This window comes from Triticum aestivum, chromosome 6A (genome assembly GCF_018294505.1).
Source record: "Triticum aestivum cultivar Chinese Spring chromosome 6A, IWGSC CS RefSeq v2.1, whole genome shotgun sequence".
NCBI classification, from domain to species: domain Eukaryota; kingdom Viridiplantae; phylum Streptophyta; class Magnoliopsida; order Poales; family Poaceae; genus Triticum; species Triticum aestivum.
Genome location: NC_057809.1, coordinates 577,384,582 through 577,406,401, shown reverse-complemented (window position 1 = coordinate 577,406,401; position 21,820 = coordinate 577,384,582). Strand labels below are relative to the sequence as shown.

Here is a 21,820-nt window from a genome sequence, read left to right as displayed (position 1 = left end):
GAACAGAGCAGACTCGTCATGCTACTGTCCTGCTTGGAAGGGCGTGCGCCGTTTAAGAGAAAAGCCTATAAAGGGCGCTACATGCACCAAATAGGTATTGGTTTCAAAGGGAGCTCCTGTTGGACCAGAGATCTTATTCCCTGTGAGTCGGGGGATACGAACAAAACGTTCACCCATGTCACACTAACGGGCTGGCATGTTGGTCTATTTCGGTGTTTTTCTGTTTTCTTTGTGTTTCCTTTTTTCTTTTTTCAAATTCATGAACTTTCTAAAAACATTAAAAAATTGAAAATCATGAATAATATTCAAATTCATGATTTTTAAAAATCACAAACAATTTTGAATTTCATAAACTTTTTTGAAAATAGAGCAATTTCCAAATTCCTACATTTTCAAATATGCGAACCTTTTTGAAATCGCAAACATTTATTGAAATTCGTATATGCTTTTTTAATTTACAAATATTTTTTTAAAAATTGAACAAGTTTCAAACTCGCAAAAAATTCGAACTAATAGACATTTCTTCATTCCCAAATGTTTTTTGAATTCATGAACATTTTTTGAATTCATGATTTTATAATTCGAGAACATTTCTCAAAATTGCAAACATTTTTTTAGTTCAAGAACATTTTACAAACTCGAGAACACATTTTGAAACATTTATCAAAACATGAATATTCTTTTTCAAAATTGTGAATATTTTTCTCAATTCAATTTTAGTTTGAGAGCTCTCGGTAATCATATCGAGCTTCATTAGATGATCAAATGTAATATACACATGATGTAAATTTTACAGTGTTTGTGATTATATCTAATCCCTATTCTAGAACCTTCTACAACATTGTCTCCGGTGCTATTTCATTGATGCAGGATTAACCTAACCACACTCATACTATACATGCAACCGACACTTCACATTCTCTCGTCACCTTGATCACCTATGGCTATGGATAGAGCTAAGAGCTTTGGACATCATGTCATTCTGGAGAAGAAATGGCTGTCAAATCTCAAATGTCACCGCACCCGCACCGACGACAAGGAGGAGGAGATGTCTGCCAACAACCACGAGGGGATCGTGAGAGCAGGAGGCCACCTCTCCCCATTACCTTGGGAGGGACCCAACCTCCTGTGTGCATTGTCGTGTTGCACTGAAATAAGCTGAGAGTATGCTAGTCTATTCGCCAGAACACACCCACATACTTGACCAAGAGCCCATGTCTAGCTAAGCATCACAAGGATGCCACGTTATATAGAAACTTAAGTTGATGCACTATAAAATCCTGATGCATCCGAGTCCTAGGATGTCGGCAACATTGCAAAAGCAATTCCAACTGGGTGTGAAGCGCTAGACTCTACTCCTTGCTCGGCCCAAATTTGGAGAATGGCTTTATGACCATGTTCCATCTTTCTTCTCTCGTTAAATAGAAGCACCCTATTCTCTCACCCTTGAATAAGCAGTACTATCAAGCAACAACCATGTTGTTATTATGTTGGCTCTGGTGTGAAGCATCAATGCTTCTATGCATTTAATCTTGTTGGTTTTCTGCATTTTACTCTTGATATAAGTAGCACACATGGGCATCCAGGATGTCGAAGTTGAAAGATCATGTCATCTGAACCATGTTGATTTCGGAAGGAAACAAAATTCTCATTCTTTTTTCCGCTAAGATAACGTGAAGCACGTATGAATCCTGATACTATCAAGTGCGGTAGATGCATGTAGAGGTTGATACGACAACTAATAATCCGTGCTCCATAGTTCCATTAACATCAAGATTAACATAAGACGAACATAACCAGCACACCTAATATTCGGCTAGATCACGAACAGAGCATGAGACCACAAAAGAACACCCAAATCTACCAGATGCGCCACACTACTCTACTGTTGGAACGATCACGACGTCGATGAGGTACAGAAAGTTCACTTGACTGAAGGGCTCGATCAGGCGATGGCCACCTGGACGGACTTGGTCTTCTTCTCGGGCGGCGGCTGCTACTTCACGGTGACGGTGAGCACGCCGTTCTTGCAGCACGTGGCCATGGCGCGCGCATCCGCGTCCTGCGGTAGCCGGAACTTGCGTATGAACAACCTCGGCGACGCGCGGCGCTCCAGCCGGATGTAGCGGCAGTCCCCCTCCTCCTCCCGCTTCCGCTTCCTGTTGGCGCCGCCGCCGCTGCCATTGTTGGCGCTCTTTTTTGAAAAGCAAGGGTTCATAGTTCGAATCTCCCCTGGCGCTCTTTTTTAAAGGGTTTACCGAAAATAAAATGTAAAATGGGCCGACCCAGCATAGATGTGTACTGTGCGCCTGTTTGCACGAAACGAATAAACGGACATTGAAGGTGCCGTTTAGGAATTGCCAGATCTTATTCCCTGTGGGTTGGGGGATATGAATAAAACGTACATCCACTCCACGCTAATGGGTTGTATCATTAGTCTGTTTCAGCGTTTTTTCTGTCTGTTTTCCATTTTTATATTTTTTAAAATCTGTAAACTTTTTAAAGAAATTGTGATTTTTTAAGATCACGAACAATTTTAAATTCTTGATTTTTGAAAAATCAAGAACAATTTTAAATTTCACATTGAAATGAAAACAGAGGAATTTTTGAACTTGTATTTTTTTAAATATGCGAACATTCAATGAACTTATGAATTGTTTTTAAACTTCATAAAAATGAATTTGCAGATATTTTTTAACTCATGAATATTTTTTAAAAAATTGAACAAGTTTTGAACTCACGAACATTTTTCGAACTCGTATGGTGGAACGGGCCAATCTGGTCTTTCATAATAAAGAGATAGATGGAACATACATTTTTAATTAACCAGTATTTTTTGAAATTCATGAACATTGTTCAAAGTTCATGATCATTTTTGAATTCATGATGTTTTAATTTGATAGCACTTTTCAAAATGCAAACAATTTTTGGATACAAGAAAAAAAATTGGACTCGCGACCATGTTTCTGAAACATTTTTCAGATTCATGAATATTTTTCTAAATACAATTTAGGTTTGAGAGCTTTCGGTAATCATATCGAGCTTCCTTAGATGATCAAATGTAATATACAAGTGATTAAATTTTGTAGTGTTTGTATTTTCGAATTCTATCTAATCTATTTTGGAGCCTTCTGCAACATTTTCTACAGGGTTATTTCATTGATGCAGGGTTGTAACCTAAGCACACTCACGCTATACTTGCAAGCAACACTTCACGTTCTCTCGTAGACTTCACCACCTATAGGTAGAGGTAGGAGCTTTGCACATCAATGTCATATGACTGTCAAATGTCACCACACCCGCGCCGACAACAAGGAAGAGATGTCTACCAACAGCAACTATGGGATCGTGACAGCAAGGGACCACCTCTCCCCATTATCCAATGAGGGACCCAACCTACTGTCTACAGTGTCAGGTTGCACTAAACTACGCCGAGAGTCTGGTCACTAGGACACACACCCACATACTTGACCAAGAGATCCTGGTGCTTCCATGTCCTATGATGTGAACAACATTGCAAAAGCAACTCCAAGTCCTAGGATGTGAACAATTTTGCAAAAGCAACTCCAGGTGGCTATGAAGCTCTGGACTCTACTCCTTGCTCGGCTCAGGTTTAAAGAATGACTAATAGCCACGTTCCATCTTTCTTCTCACGTTAAATAGAAGCCCACTATTATCTCACCCTTGAATAGAAGTACTATCACATTTGCTCGGATATGTTGTGAAGCAACAACCATGCTGCCTTTTATTGAGCAAAGAATGACAGTAGGAGAGGCTCCTTCTGACTTTATATTAAATAAGTATAGTGATTACAAAGGATTACATGCAGAGTTTACTCATGTCCCTCAAAGAAATGCACCACACATCAATGCGTGTATGCATTTAATCTTTGTTCTGCGCATTCTACTCCTGACATAAGGAGCACATGGGCATTCATGAAGTCTTGAGCTTCCTCATGATCGTTTTGAGTTTCTTTCAATTATTACACTGAAGATTTCCTTTATTTTGGATTTCCTTACATCATGACACTTGAGAGAATAGAGAACAGAGTTAATGTGGTACATCATTGAACTCATAGTCACAGAGAGGAGTTGCCACATCATGCCTTCTAAAGTCTGAACCGTGTTGATTGCTGAACAAAACATTACATGAAAAGATATGGTTCGTGATACTGAATCTAGGCACGTGGCTACTTTTGATTAAGCAAAATCTAGGCATGCAGCTGCTTTCTATCAAGTGGGGAAGATACATCCAGAGATACGACAACTAACAATTTGCGCTATGTAGTTCAATTCATCACAAGATTCACAAAACACGACCACAAGTCCACAAGTACTCAACTAGCACACCTAATCTCAAGCCAAATCACGAATAGAGCACGCGGCCACAAGAGAACACCCAAATCTACCAGACTCGCCACACTACTCTACCGCTCAGGATGGAGTGCACAGTGTAAGAGCAAACCCAATAAGTGGCGCTATAGGCGCCAAATAGGAATTGGCTTCAAAGGGAGCTCATGTTGGACCACAAATCTTATTCCTCGCGGGTCGAGGGATACAGACGAAATGGGCACCCACGCCGTGCTAATGGGCCGTCACGTTAGTCTGTTCGGTGTTTACTTTTTTTTCTTTTCCTTTTATCTTTTTCAAATTCACAAACTTTCTAAAATATTGTGATTTTTTGAAAATCAAAAAAATAATTAAAATCATGATTTTTTAAAATCGGAAACAATTTAGAATTTCATAAAAATAGAGCATTTTTAAATTCGTAATTTTTTAAATATGTAAACATTTTCTAGGTCATGATCAATTTTTGAAATTAAGAAAATCTTTTTTTTAATTTGTAAACATTTTTAACTCGCAAACATTTTTTGAATTCGTGAATATTTGTTACAAAATTGAACAAGTTTCAAACTCACAAAATTTCTCAAAATCACAAACATTTTTTGAATTCATAAAAAAATCGCAAACATTTTTTGAATTTGCGATTTCTTAATTTGAGAACATTTTTGGATTCAACAACATTTTGCAGACTCATGGACAGTTTTTGAAACATTTTCAGAGCTCTCGATAATCATATCGAGGTTCCTTAGATGAACAAATGTAATATACGACATTCTCTCTGATGCTATTTCATTGCAGAATCGTAACCTAACCATAGTCACACTATACTTGCAAACAACACTTCACCTGTGGATAGAGCTAGGAGCTTTGGATATCATGCCATTTTTGAGAGGAAATGACTTCAAATGTCATCGCACCCACACCAACAATAAGGAGGACATGTTTGCCAATAGCAACTAGGGGATAGTGAGAGCTGGAGACCACCTATCGCAATACTCCAAGACGGACCCAACTTACTATGTGTGTCGTGTCACATGCTGCAAAACAAAAAGCTGAGAGTATGCTAGTCTAGTAACTAGCACACACCCACATACTTGACCAAGTGACCATGTCTGGCTGACCACCACAAAAAAACCCCGTTATGTACAAACTCAAGTTGATGCACACTTAAATCCCAATGCTTCCAAGTCCTAGGATATCGACAACATTGCAAAAGCAATTCCAACTAGGTGTAAAGCGCTCAACTCTGCTCCTTGCTCGGCTTAGGTTTGAAGAATGACTAATGACCATGTTCCATCTTTCTTCTCGTGTTAAATAAAAGAACACTATTCTTTCACCCTTGAATAGCAGTACTGTCACATTAGCTCAGATCTGATGTGAAGCAACAACCATGTTGCTATTAACTTGGGTCTGGTGTGAAGCATCGATTCTTCGATGCATTTAGTCTTGCTGGTTTTGTGCATTACCCTTGACATAAGGAGCACATGGGCATCCTTGATGTCTTTAGCTCCCTCGTAATCGTTTTGAGTTTCTTTCATTACATTGAAGATTGCCTTTGTTTTGGATTTCTTTAGGTCATCACACTTGAGATCCTTTCCTTGCTAACCAGTGGAACTTACAGAGAACAGAGGTAGTACTGAGTCACATACATGACCTGAACGAAACAAAGTTCACATTCTATTTCCTGCTGAAATTACGTGAAACGCGTATAAATCGTAATACTGAATCCAGGCATGAGGTTGCTTTCGATCAAGCGGGCATCAAGATTCCCAGAAGACGGCGACAACTAGCAAACCTAATCTCAGGCCAGATCACGAAAAGAGCATGCGACCACAAAAGAACACCCAAATCTACCAAACTCGACACACTACTGTGGTGCTACATTGATCACTGATGACAAGCGCCGATTGAAGGAAATATGCCCTAGAGGCAATAATAAAGTTATTATTTATTTCCTTATATCATGATAAATGTTTATTATTCATGCTAGAATTGTATTAACCGGAAACATAATACATGTGTGAATACATAGACAAATAGAGTGTCACTACTATGCCTCTACTTGACTAGCTCGTTAATCAAAGATGGTTATGTTTCCTAACCATGGACAAAGAGTTGTTATTTGATTAACGGGATCACATCATTAGGAGAATGATGTGATTGACATGACCCATTCCGTTAGCTTAGCACCCGATCGTTTAGTATGTTGCTATTGCTTTCTTCATGACTTATACATGTTCCTATGACTATGAGATTATGCAACTCCCGTTTGCCGGAGGAACACTTTGTGTGCTACCAAACGTCACAACGTAACTGGGTGATTATAAAGGAGCTCTACAGGTATCTCCGAAGGTACATGTTGGGTTGGCGTATTTCGAGATTAGGATTTGTCACTCCGATTGTCGGAGAGGTATCTCTGGGCCCTCTCGGTAATGCACATCACTTAAGCCTTGCAAGCATTGCAACTAATGAGTTAGTTGCGGAATGATGTATTACGGAACGAGTAAAGAGACTTGCCGGTAATGAGACTGAACTAGGTATTGAGATACCGACGATCGAATCTCGGGCAAGTAACATACCGATGACAAAGGGAACAACGTATGTTGTTATGCGGTCTAACCGATAAAGATCTTCGTAGAATATGTAGGAGCCAATATGGGCATCCAGGTCCCGCTATTGGTTATTGACCAAAGACATGTCTCGGTCATGTCTACATTATTCTCGAACCGTAGGGTCCGCACGCTTAAGGTTTCGATGACAGTTATATTATGAGTTTATGAGTTTTGATGTACCGAAGGAGTTTGGAGTCCCGGATGGGATCGGGGACATGACGAGGAGTCTCGAAATGGTCGAGACGTAAAGATCTATATATTGGAAGACTTTATTCGGACATCGGAAAGGTTCCGAATGATTCGGGTATTTTTCGGAGTACCGGAGAGTTACGAGAATACGGGGGAAGAAGTATATGGGCCTTATTGGGCTTTAGGGGAGAGGGAGAGGCAGGCCACGCCCCCCCCCCCCATTGACTAGTCCGAATTGGACTAGGGGGAGGGGCGGCGCCCCCTCCTTCCTTCTCTTCCCTCTCCCCTTTGTTGTCTCCTACTCTCCTACTACTTGGAAGGACTCCTAGTTGGACTAGGAAAGGGGGAATCCTACTCCCGATGGGAGTAGGACTCCCCTAGGGCGCGTCATAGAGAGGGCCGGCCCTCCCTTCCTCCACTCCTTTATATACGGGGGCAGGGGGCACCCCATAGACACACAAGTTGATCATCGTGATCGTTCCTTAGCCGTGTGCGGTGCCCCCCTCCACCATATTCCACCTCGGTCATATTGTAGCAGCGCTTAGGCAAAGCCCTGCGACGGTAGAACATCAAGATCGTCACCACGCCGTCGTGCTGACGGAACTCCTCCCCGAGGCTTTGTTGGATCGGAGCCCGGGGAGCGTCATCGAGCTGAATGTGTGCCAAGAACTCGGAGGTGCCGGAGTAACGGTGCTTGGATCGGTTGGACCGGGAAGACGTACGACTACTTCCTCTACGTTGCGTCAATGCTTCCGCTTCGGTCTACGAGGGTACGTAGACAACACTCTCCCTCTCATTGCTATGCATCACCATGATCTTACGTGTGCGTAGGAAATTTTTTGAAATTACTACGTTCCCCAACAGTGATATCAGAGCCTAGGTTTTATATGTTGATGTTATATGCACGAGTAGAACACAAGTGAGTTGTGGGCGATATAAGTCATACTGCTTACCAGCATGTCATACTTTGGTTCGGCGGTATTGTTGGATGAAGCGGCCCAGACCGACATTACGCGTACGCTTACGCGAGACTGGTTCTACCGCCGTGCTTTGCACACAGGTGGCTGGCGGGTGTCAGTTTCTCCAACTTTAGTTGAACCGAGTGTGGCTACGCCCGGTCCTTGCGAAGGTTAAAACAACACCAACTTGACAAACTATCGTTGTGGTTTTTGATGCGTAGGTAAGATTGGTTCTTGCTTAAGCCCGTAGCAGCCACGTAAAACTTGCAACAAACAAAGTAGAGGACGTCTAACTTGTTTTTGCAGGGCGTTGTGATGTGATATGGTCAAGGCATGATGCTAAATTTTATTGTATGAGATGATCATGTTTTGTAACCGAGTTATCGGCAACTGGCAGGAGCCATATGGTTGTCGCTTTATTGTATGCAATGCAATCGCCTTGTAATGCTTTACTTTATCACTAAGCGGTAGCGATAGTCGTAGAAGCATAAGATTGGCGAGACGACAACGATGCTGCGATGGAGATCAAGGTGTCGCGCCGGTGACGATGGCAATCATGAAGGTGTTTCGGAGATGGAGATCACAAGCACAAGATGATGATGGCCATATCATATCACTTATATTGATTGCATGTGATGTTTATCTTTTATGCATCTTATCTTGCTTTGATTGACGGTAGCATTATAAGATGATCTCTCACAAAATTTCAAGATAAAAGTGTTCTCCCTGAGTATGCACCGTTGCCAAAGTTCGTCGTGCCCAGACACCACGTGATGATCGGGTGTGATAAGCTCTACGTCCATCTACAACGGGTGCAAGCTAGTTTTGCACACGCAGAATACTCAGGTTAAACTTGACGAGCCTAGCATATGCAGATATGGCCTCGGAACACGGAGACCGAAAGGTCGAGCGTGAATCATATAGTAGATATGATCAACATAGTGATGTTCACCATTGAAAGCTACTCCATTTCACGTGATGATCGGTTATGGTTTAGTTGATTTGGATCACGTGATCACTTAGAGGATTAGAGGGATGTCTTTCTAAGTGGGAGTTCTTTAGTAATATGATTAATTGAACTTAAATTTATCATGAACTTAGTCCTGGTAGTATTAGCATATCTATGTTGTAGATGAATAGCTCGCGTTGTTGCTTTCATATGTTATTTTGATATGTTCCTAGAGAAAATTGTGTTGAAAGATGTTAGTAGCAATGATGCGGATTGGATCCGTGATCTGAGGTTTATCCTCATTGCTGCACAGAAGAATTATGTCCTTGATGCACCGCTAGGTGACAAACCTATTGCAGGAGCAGATGCAGACGTTATGAATGTTTGGCTAGCTCAATATGATGACTACTTGATAGTTTAGTGCACCATGCTTAACGGCTTAGAATCGGGACTTCAAAGACGTTTTGAACGTCATGGACCATATGAGATGTTCCAGGAGTTGAAGTTAATATTTCAAGCAAATATCCGAGTTGAGAGATATGAAGTCTCTAACAAGTTCTATAGCTAAAAGATGGAGGAGAATCGCTCAAGCAGTGAGCATGTGCTCAGATTGTCTGGGTACTACAATCGCTTGAATCAAGTGGGAGTTAATCTTCCAGATAAGATAGTGATTGACAAAATTCTCTAGTCACCATCACCAAGTTAGTAGAACTTCGTGATGAACTATAATATGCAAGGGATAACGGAAACAATTCCCAAGCTCTTCGTGATGCTGAAATCGACGAAGGTAGAAATCAAGAAAAACATCAAGTGTTGATGGTTAACAAGACCACTAGTTTCAAGAAATGGGCAAAGGGAAGAAGGGGAACTTCAAGAAGAACGGCAAGCGAGTTGCTGCTCAAGTGAAGAAGCCCAAGTCTAGACCTAAGCCTGAGACTGAGTGCTTCTACTGCAAAGGAACTGGTCACTGGAAGCGGAACTGCCCCAAGTATTTGGCGGATAAGAAGGATGGCAAAGTGAACAAAGGTATATTTGATATACAGATTATTGATGTGTACTTTACTAGTGTTCATAGCAACCCCTCAGTATTTGGTACTAATTCAGTTGCTAAGATTAGTAACTTGAATTGGGAGTTGCAGAATGAACAGAGACTAGTTAAGGGTGAGGTGACGATGCGTGTTGGAAGTAGTTCCAAGATTGATATGATCATCATCGCACACTCCCTATATTTTCGGGATTAATGTTGAACCTAAATAAGTGTTATTTGGTGTTTGCGTTGAGCATAAATATGTTGATCATGTTTATTGCAATACGGTTATTCATTTAAGTAAGAGAATAAATTGTTGTTCTATTTACATGAATAAAACCTTATATGGTTACACACCCAATGAAAATGGTTCGTTGGATCTCGATCGTAGTGATACACATATTCATAATATTGAAGCCAAAAGATGCAAAATTAATAATGATAGTGCAACTTATTTGTGGCACTGCCGTTTAAGTCATATTGGTGTAAAGCGCATGAAGAAACTCCATGCTGATGGGATTTTAGAATTACTTGATTATGAATCACTTGATGCTTGCGAACCATGTCTCTTGGGCAAGATGACTAAAGCGCTGTTCTCCGGAACAATGGAGCAAGCAATAGATTTGTTGGAAATCATACATACTGATGTATGTCGTCCGATGAATATTAAAGCTTGCAGCGGGTATCATTATTTTCTGACCTTCACAGATGATTTGAGCAGATATGGGTATATCTACTTAATGAAATAGAAGTCTGAAACATTTGAAAAGTTCATATAATTTCAGAGTGAAGGGGAAAATCATCATAACAAGAAAATAAAGTTTCTACGATCTGATCGTGGAGAAGAGTATTTGAGTTACGAGTTTGGTCTTCAGTTAAAACAATGTGAAATAGTTTCACTACTCACGCCACCTGGAACACCATGGCATAATGGTGTATCCAAACGTCATAACCGTACTTTATTGGATATAGTGCAATCTATGATGTTTCTTACCGGTTTACCACTATCGTTTTGGGGTTATGCATTAAAGACAGCTGCATTCACGTTAAAAAAGGGCACCATCTAAGTCCGTTGAGACGACACAATCTGAACTATGGTTTGGCAAGAAACCAAAGTTGTCGTTTCTTAAAGTTTGGGGCAATGATGCTTATGTGAAAAAGTTTCATCCTGATAAGCTCAAACCCAAATCGGAGAAATGTGTCTTCATAGGATACCCAAAGGAGACTGTTGGGTACACCTTTTATCACAGATCCGAAGGCAAGACTTTTGTTGCTAAATTCGAAATCTTTCCAGAGAAAGAGTTTCTATCGAAAGAAGTGAGTGGGAGGAAAGTAGAGAACTTGATAAGGTAATTGTACCTTCTCCCTTATTGGAAAGTAGTTCATCACAGAAATCTGTTCCTGTGACTACTACACCAATTAGTGAGGAAGCTCATGATGATGATCATGTAACTTCAGATCAAGTTACTACCGAATCTCGTAGGTAAACCAGAGTGAGATCCGCACCAAAGTGGTACGGTAATCCTGTTCTGGAGGTCATGTTACTTGACCATGATGAACCTATGAACTATGAGGAAGCGATGATGAGCCCAGATTCTGCAAAATAGCTTGAAGCCATGAAATCTGAGATGGGATCCATGTATGAGAACAAAGTGTGGACTTTGGTTGACTTGCCCGATGATCAGCAAGCAATTGAGAATAAATGGATCTTCAAGAAGAAGACCGACGCTGACGGTAATGTTACTGTCTACAAAGCTCGACTTGTTGCAAAAGGGTTTCGACAAGTTCAAGGGATTGACTACGATGAGACCTTCTCACCCGTAGCGATGCTTAAGTCTGTCTGAATCATGTTAGCAATTGCCGCATTTTATGAAATCTGGCAAATGGATAAACAAAACTGCATTCCTTAATGGATTTATTTAAGAAAAGTTGTATATGATGCAACCAGAAGGTTTTGTCGATCGTAAAAGTGTTAACAAAATGTGCAAGCTCCAGCGATCCATCTATGGACTGGTGCAAGCATCTCGGAGTTGGAATATACGCTTTGATGAGTTGATCAAAGCATATAGTTTTGTACAGACTTGCGGTGAAGCCTGTATTTACAAGAAAGTGAGTGGGACCACTACAACATTTCTGATAAGTATATGTGAATGACATATTGTTGATTAGAAATAATGTAGAATTATTCTGCAAAGCATAAAGGAGAGTTTGAAAGGAGTTTTTTCAAAGAAAGACCTCGGTGAAGCTGCTTACATATTGAGCATCAAGATCTATAGAGATAGATCAAGACGCTTGATAAGTTTTTCAATGAGTACATACCTTGACAAGATTTGGAAGTAGTTCAAAATAGAACAGTCAAAGAAAGAGTTCTTGCCTGTGTTACAAGGTGACTCAAAACCCGACCACGGCAGAAGATAGAAAGAGAATGAAAGTCATTCCATATGCCTCATCCATAGGTTCTATAAAGTATGCCATGCTGTGTATCAGATCTATTGTATACCCTACACTGATTTTGGCAAGGGAGTACAATAGTGATCTAGGAGTAGATCACTGGACAGCGGTCAAAATTATCCTTAATGGAATAAGGATATGTTTCTCGATTATGGACGTGACAAAAAGGTTCGTCGTAAAAGGTTACGTCGATGCAAGTTTTGACACTAATCTAGATGACTCTAAGTCTCAATCTAGATACATATTGAAAGTGGGAGCAATTAGCTAGAGTAGCTCCGAGCAGAGTATTGTTGACATAGAAATTTGCAAAATACATACGAATCTGAATGTGGCAGACCCGTTGACTAAACTTCTCTCACAAGCAAAACATGATCACACCTTAGTACTCTTTGGGTGTTAATCACATAGCGATGTGAACTAGATTATTGACTCTAGTAAACCCTTTGAGTGTTGGTCACATAACGATGTGAACTATGGGTGTTAATCACATGATGATGTGAACTATTGGTGTTGAATCACATGGTGATGTGAACTAGATTATTGACTCTAGTGCAAGTGGGAGACTGAAGGAAATATGCCCTAGAGGCAATAATAAAGTTATTATTTATTTCCTTATATCATGATAAATGTTTATTATTCATGCTAGAATTGTATTAACCGGAAACATAATACATGTGTGAATACATAGACAAACAGAGTGTCACTAGTATGCCTCTACTTGACTAGCTCGTTAATCAAAGATGGTTATGTTTCCTAACCATGGACAAAGAGTTGTTATTTGATTAACGGGATCACATCATTAGGAGAATGATGTGATTGACATGACCCATTCCGTTAGCTTAGCACCCGATCGTTTAGTATGTTGCTATTGCTTTCTTCATGACTTATACATGTTCCTATGACTATGAGATTATGCAACTCCCGTTTGCCGGAGGAACACTTTGTGTGCTACCAAACGTCACAACATAACTGGGTGATTATAAAGGAGCTCTACAGGTGTCTCCGAAGGTACATGTTGGGTTGGCGTATTTCAAGATTAGGATTTGTCACTCCGATTGTCGGAGAGGTATCTCTGGGCCCTCTCGGTAATGCACATCACTTAAGCCTTGCAAGCATTGCAACTAATGAGTTAGTTGCGGGATGATGTATTATGGAACGAGTAAAGAGACTTGCCGGTAACGAGATTGAACTAGGTATTGAGATACCGACGATCGAATCTCGGGCAAGTAACATACCGATGACAAAGGGAACAACGTATGTTGTTATACGGTCTGACCGATAAAGATCTTCGTAGAATATGTAGGAGCCAATATGGGCATCCAGGTCCCGCTATTGGTTATTGACCGGAGACGTGTCTCGGTCATGTCTACATTATTCTCGAACCATAGGGTCCGCACGCTTAAGGTTTCGATGACAATTATATTATGAGTTTATGAGTTTTGATGTACCGAAGGAGTTCGGAGTCCCGGATGGGATCGGGGACATGACGAGGAGTCTCGAAATGGCCGAGACGTAAAGATCGATATATTGGACGACTATATTCGGACATCGGAAAGGTTCCGAGTGATTCGGGTATTTTTCGGAGTACCAGAGAGTTACGGGAATACGGGGAAAGAAGTATATGGGCCTTATTGGGCTTTAGGGGAGAGGGAGAGGCAGGCCGCGTGCCCCCCCATTGACTAGTCCGAATTGGACTAGGGGGAGGGGCAGCGCCCCCTCCTTCCTTCTCTTCCCTCTTCCCCTTCCTTGTCTCCTACTCTCCTACTACTTGGAAGGACTCCTAGTTGGACTAGGAAAGGGGGAATCCTACTCCCGGTGGGAGTAGGACTCCCCTAGGGCGCGCCATAGAGAGGGCCGGCCCTCCCCTCCTCCACTCCTTTATATACGAGGGCAGGGGCACCCCATAGACACACAAGTTGGTCATCGTGATCGTTCCTTAGCCGTGTGCGGTGCCCTCCTCCACCATATTCCACCTCGGTCATATTGTAGCAGCGCTTAGGCAAAGCCCTGCGACGGTAGAACATCAAGATCGTCACCACGCTGTCGTGCTGACGGAACTCCTCCCCGAGGCTTTGTTGGATCAGAGCCCGGGGAGCGTCATCGAGCTGAACGTGTGCCAAGAACTCGGAGGTGCCGGAGTAACGGTGCTTGGATCGGTTGGACCAGGAAGATGTACGACTACTTCCTCTACGTTGCGTCAACGCTTCCGCTTCGGTCTACGAGGGTACGTAGACAACACTCTCCCTCCCGTTGCTATGCATCACCATGATCTTGTGTGTGCGTAGGAATTTTTTTGAAATTACTACGTTCCCCAACACCGATGCGGTAACGAAAGCTCGCATGACGGAAGGGATCGATCAGGCGTGGTGACCTGGATAGACTTGGTCTTCTTTTCTGACGGCGGTTGCTTCTTGACGGTGACGGTGAGCACGCCGCTCTCGCAGTGTGCGGACGCGGGCATCCTCTGGCAGCCAGAACTTGGGCACGAACGGCCACGGTGACTCGCGGCGCTCCAACCGGATGTAGCCGCAGTCACCCTCCTCCTCCCCCCACTTCCGCTTCCCGTTTGCACCCTTCGTCACTAGCACGTTGTCACCCTTTAGAGTCACCTGTCAAGGAAAATGAGTACACACCCAAATTTTAGTTCATTGGTGATGTTGAATCGAGCCCGGTCCAAGAAGAAATGGGGGCGACCATGGCGTGATGCACCTCGTAGCTTGATGTCGTACTTGGAAAGCCCGGGGACGTCTAGAAGGAAGGCATACTTGCCGGGGGTCTCCACGATATCCATGAGTGCGCCATGACCGCCACTCCAACGTGCGTGTGATATTGACCGTGCCCTAGCCCGTGTGCGGCATGGTGGTGGGCGTCCCCGGTTACGAGGTGGTCGAGCACCTCTGGCAGGTAGACGAGGCTGGCCTCGGCAGGGGCAAACAGCGCAAACTCTTTTGACCGGAGGCGGGAGCTACCGGCATAGCATCCACCCTTCACATGCTTTATGATCTGTGCATAAGTGGGCCCATCCATATGTATAATCAGGTATAATAGCATCCCATCTCTCGTATTCTCTACTAAAAGGTACAAGTAGGTCCGAGAGACGTGCATGCATAGTAGGAATAAAATATATTGACTGCCCCTCCTCTGCCTCAGTGCCACACAACATAGTTTTATTCAATTGATGCTAGTTTAAATCAACCATATTCTTTAAATCATAATTTTGTTTTTGAAATTATATATATATATATATATATATATATATATATATATATATGAACCCCATGCGCCAAGACCTTTAGAATAAGATCCCTCTTGAATACATTTCAAACATGTTTAAATTTGAAATTTTGAAATGAGTGAAAACAGCTTTCCGAAAGTAGTGAAGTAGGTTTTTAGAATTGAGTGAAACCAGTTTTTTGAAATGAGTGAAATCTGTTTTGGGTACATATGAAACATTTTTCTGAAATAAGTGGAATAGGTTTTTGAATTGAGTGAAACCATTTTTTTGAAATGACTGAAATCTGTTTTGCATACATATGATTTTTTTCTGAATAAGTGAAGTAGTTTTTTTATTGTGTGAAACTAATTTTATGAACTGAGAGAAATCATTGTTTGAATGAGTGAAATCATTTTTTAAATGAGTGAAATTAATTTTTGAAATGAGCGAACTCTGTTTTATGAAGTGAGCGAATTTGTTTTGTGAATATATAATTTTCTGAATTGAGTGAAGTCCAATTTTTTGAAATACTGGAAATGATTTATTCGGAAGGAGTGAAATCAAGTGAGTGAAGTTAGTTTTATGAAATAATGTAAGTTTATTTTTATTTGACATATATTAGATTTTGAAAATTATTAAAACATGTTTTTCTTTCAATTGAAAAGACTGAAATCAGTTGTATGAAATGAGTGAAATCAGTGGCTTGATGAAATGAGTGAAATCAGTTTTCTGAAATGTGTGAAATAAATTTTGGAATTAATGAAATCCATCTTTTTGAATGAGCCTAAATCCATCTTTTGAAAATGAGTGAAATATATTTTCTGAAAGCAGTGAAACATGTGTTTTAAAATCAGTGAAATCAATGTTTATAAACGAGTGAAATTAGTTCTTTGTAATGAGTGAAATCTGTTTCGCATACATATCATTTTTTTCTATAATAAGTGAAGTAGTTTTTTTTTGAATTGTGTGAAACCAATTTTATGAACTGAGAGAAATCATTGTTTGAATGAGTGAAATGATTTTTGAAATGAGTGAAATGAATTGTTGAAATGAGTGAACTCTGTCTTATGAAGTGAGCGATTTGTTTTGTGAATATATAATTTTCTGAATTGAGTGGAATCTGTTTTAAAAATACATGAAATGATTTATTCGGAAGGAGTGAAATCGAGTCAGTGAAGTTAGTTTTATGAAATAATTCAAGTTTATTTTATTTGACATATATTAGCTTTTGAAAATTATTAAAACATGTTTTTTCTCTCAATTCAAACGATTGAAATCAGTTGTATGAAATGAGTGAAATTAGTTGCTTGATGAAATGGGTGAAATCAGTTTTTTGAAATGTGTGAAATAAATTTTGGAATGAGTGAAATCCATCTTTTTGAATGGGCCTAAATCCATCTTTTGAAAATGAGTGAAATATATTTTCTCAAATCAGTGAAACATGTGTTTTAAAATCAGTGAAACCAATGTTTAAAAAGGAGTGAAATTAGTTCTATGTAAATGAGTGAAATAATTTCTGAAATTAACAGAACATTCACTTGTATGAAATAGCAAAACAATCTTATGTTTTATGAAAGTGATTCGAAATATAATTGAAATATATAAAATAAAAAGTAGTTCAAATATAGCCAAGATTGATCTTGTTCTCAAGGTCTTGCCAACACGATTTGAAATATATAAAAAGTTTCAAAAATGAACATTTGGTTTAAAATATACCAATCAATTGAAATATAGGGATGAAATAAAATGCATGTCATTTTTGTGGGGAGAGAGAATCATGCATGCATCGGTCTCTCCTTTCCAACTCTCTCTCTCTCTCTCTCTCTCTCTCTCTCTCTTGACAAAGCCCTGGCATGCATGTAATATTGGTACGGTTTGTCGGCGCGTGTTCAGTTCTGTCAGTGTATAGGAGGGATTATAGACTTACAAGTTTATACCGTGTCAGACATCATAGATCTTGTTGAATTGGACGGACGGTGGATTGCCAGCCGGTAGCTATCAGCTCCGGTAAATTTACTTATTCGGGGCAAACAACAGCTCAACCATTGCATCTCCTTCTTCTTCCTTGATTGGTTCTTCGCTAGGTGGGTGGGAACTGGTAAGGGATGGCACGACTCAGACTTGGAAAGATTGATGGATTGGATGGATTCTTCAAGACCATCATGTGTTGAAACCTTGTCGAATGAATATTTGACAAGAAAATTCTTGCCATACAAACAGGTTGGGGATGAGAGTATGAAAAACTAAATTCGGCCTTCCCATGAATAGGCATATCACGTTCTGTGTCTTTCTTCTTTGTGTCGTGTCCAATAACAAAATGGATCTGCCAAGCATAAACACCACCACTTTGTACCAGTTGTCTTCTTCTTGTTTATGATGTTCCATTCTCAAGGAGCACCAATGGCACTGCACTAGACCAGGCCACGACGGCAAGGAGGATCTAGCTAGTGACCACATGGGGGCTCATCACAGCAGGATGACACCTCTCCCACCAGCAGATTTTCAATGTTTGAAGCACGTTCTAAAGTATTCTAGTTCCATTACCATCACATGGTTGCCAAAGAGTCCATCTTTAGCTGACCATCATAGTGATGCTTCTCTGTGTACAAACTTGAGTGAATGTAGTAATTAATCATGATGTTTCCAACTCCTAAGATGTTGATGGGCTTAGGCAGTGAAAAAGAAGTTCCTACTAAGTGTAAGTGCATATACATTATCTACGCAAGTCCTATCCTCTACTCCTTGTTTGGCTCGGGTATAAAGAATGGCTTCTTTGTGAATAATTATATGTTCCATCTATCTTCTCATGTTTAAATAGCGGTATTTTTTTCTCACCTTTAAATTGGAGAACTATTATGTAAGCTTCGGTGTGATGTGACACAATAACCATTATGCCTCTATGCATCTATACCACTATATGTTAATATTGGTTGTTGGATGAAACTGATTCAATGGTTGAGAAGTGGCAAATTCCAAGTAATGTTGGATGCTGAATATTCTCTTCACTACACCAAATTCTGCGGCATGCACTATCCAGAAGATTCCATACTTGCACTTAAGCACAATTATAATATGAACAAACCTCAAAAGAATGATATGATATTTCTCCTTTGTTCTACACCCTTTCATAGTTTAATTATCCAGCTTTTATCTTTTAATAGGATTGACATTCATTTTTGTTTTATCATTAAGTTGGACTTGAAGGAAATATGCCCTAGAGGCAATAATAAAGTTATTATTTATTTCCTTATATCATGATAAATGTTTATTATTCATGCTAGAATTGTATTAACCGGAAACATAATACATGTGTGAATACATAGACAAACAGAGTGTCACTAGTATGCCTCTACTTGACTAGCTCGTTAATCAAAGATGGTTATGTTTCCTAACCATGAACAAAAGAGTTGTTATTTGATTAACGGGATCACATCATTAGGTGAATGATCTGATTGACATGACCCATTCCATTAGCTTAGCACCCGATCGTTTAGTATGTTGCTATTGCTTTCTTCATGACTTATACATGTTCCTATGACTATGAGATTATGCAACTCCCGTATGCCGGAGGAACACTTTGTGTGCTACCAAATGTCACAACGTAAATGGGTGATTATAAAGGAGCTCTACAGGTGTCTCCAAAGGTAGATGTTGGGTTGGCGTATTTCGAGATTAGGATTTGTCACTCCGATTGTCGGAGAGGTATCTCTGGGCCCTCTCGGTAATGCACATCACTTAAGCCTTGCAAGCATTGCAACTAATGAGTTAGTTGCGGGATGATGTATTACGGAACGAGTAAAGAGACTTGCCGGTAATGAGATTGAACTAGGTATTGGATACCGACGATCGAATCTCGGGCAAGTAACATACCAATGACAAAGGGAACAACGTATGTTGTTATGCGGTCTGACCGATAAAGATCTTCGTAGAATATGTAGGAGCCAATATGGGCATCCAGGTCCCGCTATTGGTTATTGACAGAGATGTGTCTCAGTCATGTCTGCATTGTTCTCGAACCGTAGGGTCCGCACGCTTAACATTACGATGACAGTTATTATGAGTTTATGAATTTTGATGTACCGAAGTTAGTTCAGAGTCCTGGATGTGATCACGGACATGACGAGGAGTCTCGAAATGGTCGAGACATAAAGATTGATATATTGGACGGCTATATTCGGACACCGGAAGTGTTCTGGGTGATTTCGGAGAAAACCGGAGAGCCGGAGGGTTACCGGAACCCTACCGGGAGAAGTAATGGGCCATATGGGCCTTAGTGGAGAGAGAGAGGGGCTGCCAGAGGTGGGCCGCGCGCCACCTCCTCCCTGGTCCGAATTGGACTAGGGGAGGGGGGCGGCGCCCCCCCTTTCCTTCTCCCACTCCACCTCTTTCCCCCTCCTAGTAGGAGTCCTACTCCTACTAGGAGGAGGACTCCTCCTTGGCGCGCCACACCTGGCCGGCCGGCCTCCTCCCCTTGCTCCTTTATATACGGGGGCAGGGGGCACCCCTAGACACACAAGTTGATCCACGTGATCGTTCCTTAGCCGTGTGTGGTGCCCCCTGCCACCATATTCCACCTCGATCATATCGTTGTAGTGCTTAGGCGAAGCCCTGCGTCGGTAGAACATCATCATTGTCACCACGCCGTCATGTTGACAGAACTCATCCCCGAAGCTTTGCTGGATCGGAGCCCGGGGAGCGTCATCGAGCTGTACGTGTGCTAAGAACTCGGAGGTGCCGGAGTAACGGTGCTTGGATCGGTCGGATCGGGAAGACGTACGACTACTTCCTCTATGTTGCGTCAACGCTTTCGTTGCGATCTACGAGGGTACGTAGATAACACTCTCCCCTCTTGTTGCTATGCATCACCATGATCTTGCGTGTGCGTAGGAATTTTTTTGAAATTACTGCGTTCCCCAACAGGACTATATGAACAAAACGCTTAACATTTGTTCTAGGCTCTCATATTCTTCAATTCTCCCTACCTTTTTACTTCCAAGGAATTGGTATTTTATTTTATTTCTTGTTTTGTTTTGATTCAAAGCTATAGCATCATATTACAACGCTTTCATTGAATATTTTGTACCTATAATTTGATTATCAATGGGATAAATCTACACCTTATATTTCATGCACATGTGACTCAAATTTACATGTTTGTGTATTATAATGCGGCATCTGGATATCCAGTTGCCCGCCTATGTTGTCTCAACATAGCCGGTCCCAAGCCCGGGTAAAGGAGGAGGGTTGTGATAGGCTTGGCGAGCCAACGTAAAAACTCAGCCACTCTTATGGAGATGAAACCCAAAAGATTTTCGTTGGGGCGTAACCCTCTCAGCGACGCGCCACATCGGAACCCGGGTGTGGTGGAAAATGGGCAAGGGCCGGGCCGTCACCCCCCAGGTGGCGCGCCGTATCTTGATCCGGATACGGTGGCAAGTGAGCGAGGATCGGGTCGTCGCATCCTTAGTGGCGCGCTACATCGGCGCCCGGATGTAGTGGAAAATGAGCAAGGGTCTTCGCATTTGACTCGACGAGTGCGAAGGGTAAGGAAGCTAGCCGAGCCTAGGAGGATTCGCTTAGGTAGCTGGAACGTAGGGTCTCTGACAGGGAAGCTTCGGGAGCTAGTTGATGCAGCGGTGAGGAGAGGTGTTGATATCCTTTGCGTCCAAGAAACCAAATGGAGAGGACAGAAGGCGAAGGAGGTGGAGGATACCGGCTTCAAGCTATGGTACACGGGGACGGCTGCAAACAGAAATGGCGTAGGCATCTTGATCAACAAGAGCCTCAAGTATGGAGTGGTAGACGTCAAGAGACGTGGGGATCGGATTATCCTGGTCAAGCTGGTAGTTGAGGACTTGGTTCTCAATGTTATCAGCGCGTATGCCCCGCAAGTAGGCCACAATGAGAACACCAAGAGGGAGTTCTGGGAAGGCCTGGAAGACATGGTTAGGAGTGTACCGATTGGTGAGAAGCTCTTCATAGGAGGAGACCTCAATGGCCACGTGGGTACATCTAACACAGGTTTTGAAGGGGCGCATGGGGGCTTTGGCTATGGCATCAGGAATCAAGAAGGAGA

The 21,820-nt window shown here is 41.6% G+C and overlaps 1 pseudogene; it reads right to left on the bottom strand.

The window, feature by feature from the left end:
• Positions 1-1,628: 1,628 nt before the first annotated feature.
• Positions 1,629-15,557, bottom strand: LOC123129727 (18.6 kDa class III heat shock protein-like; annotated as a pseudogene).
• Between the last annotated feature and the right edge of the window lie 6,263 nt (positions 15,558-21,820).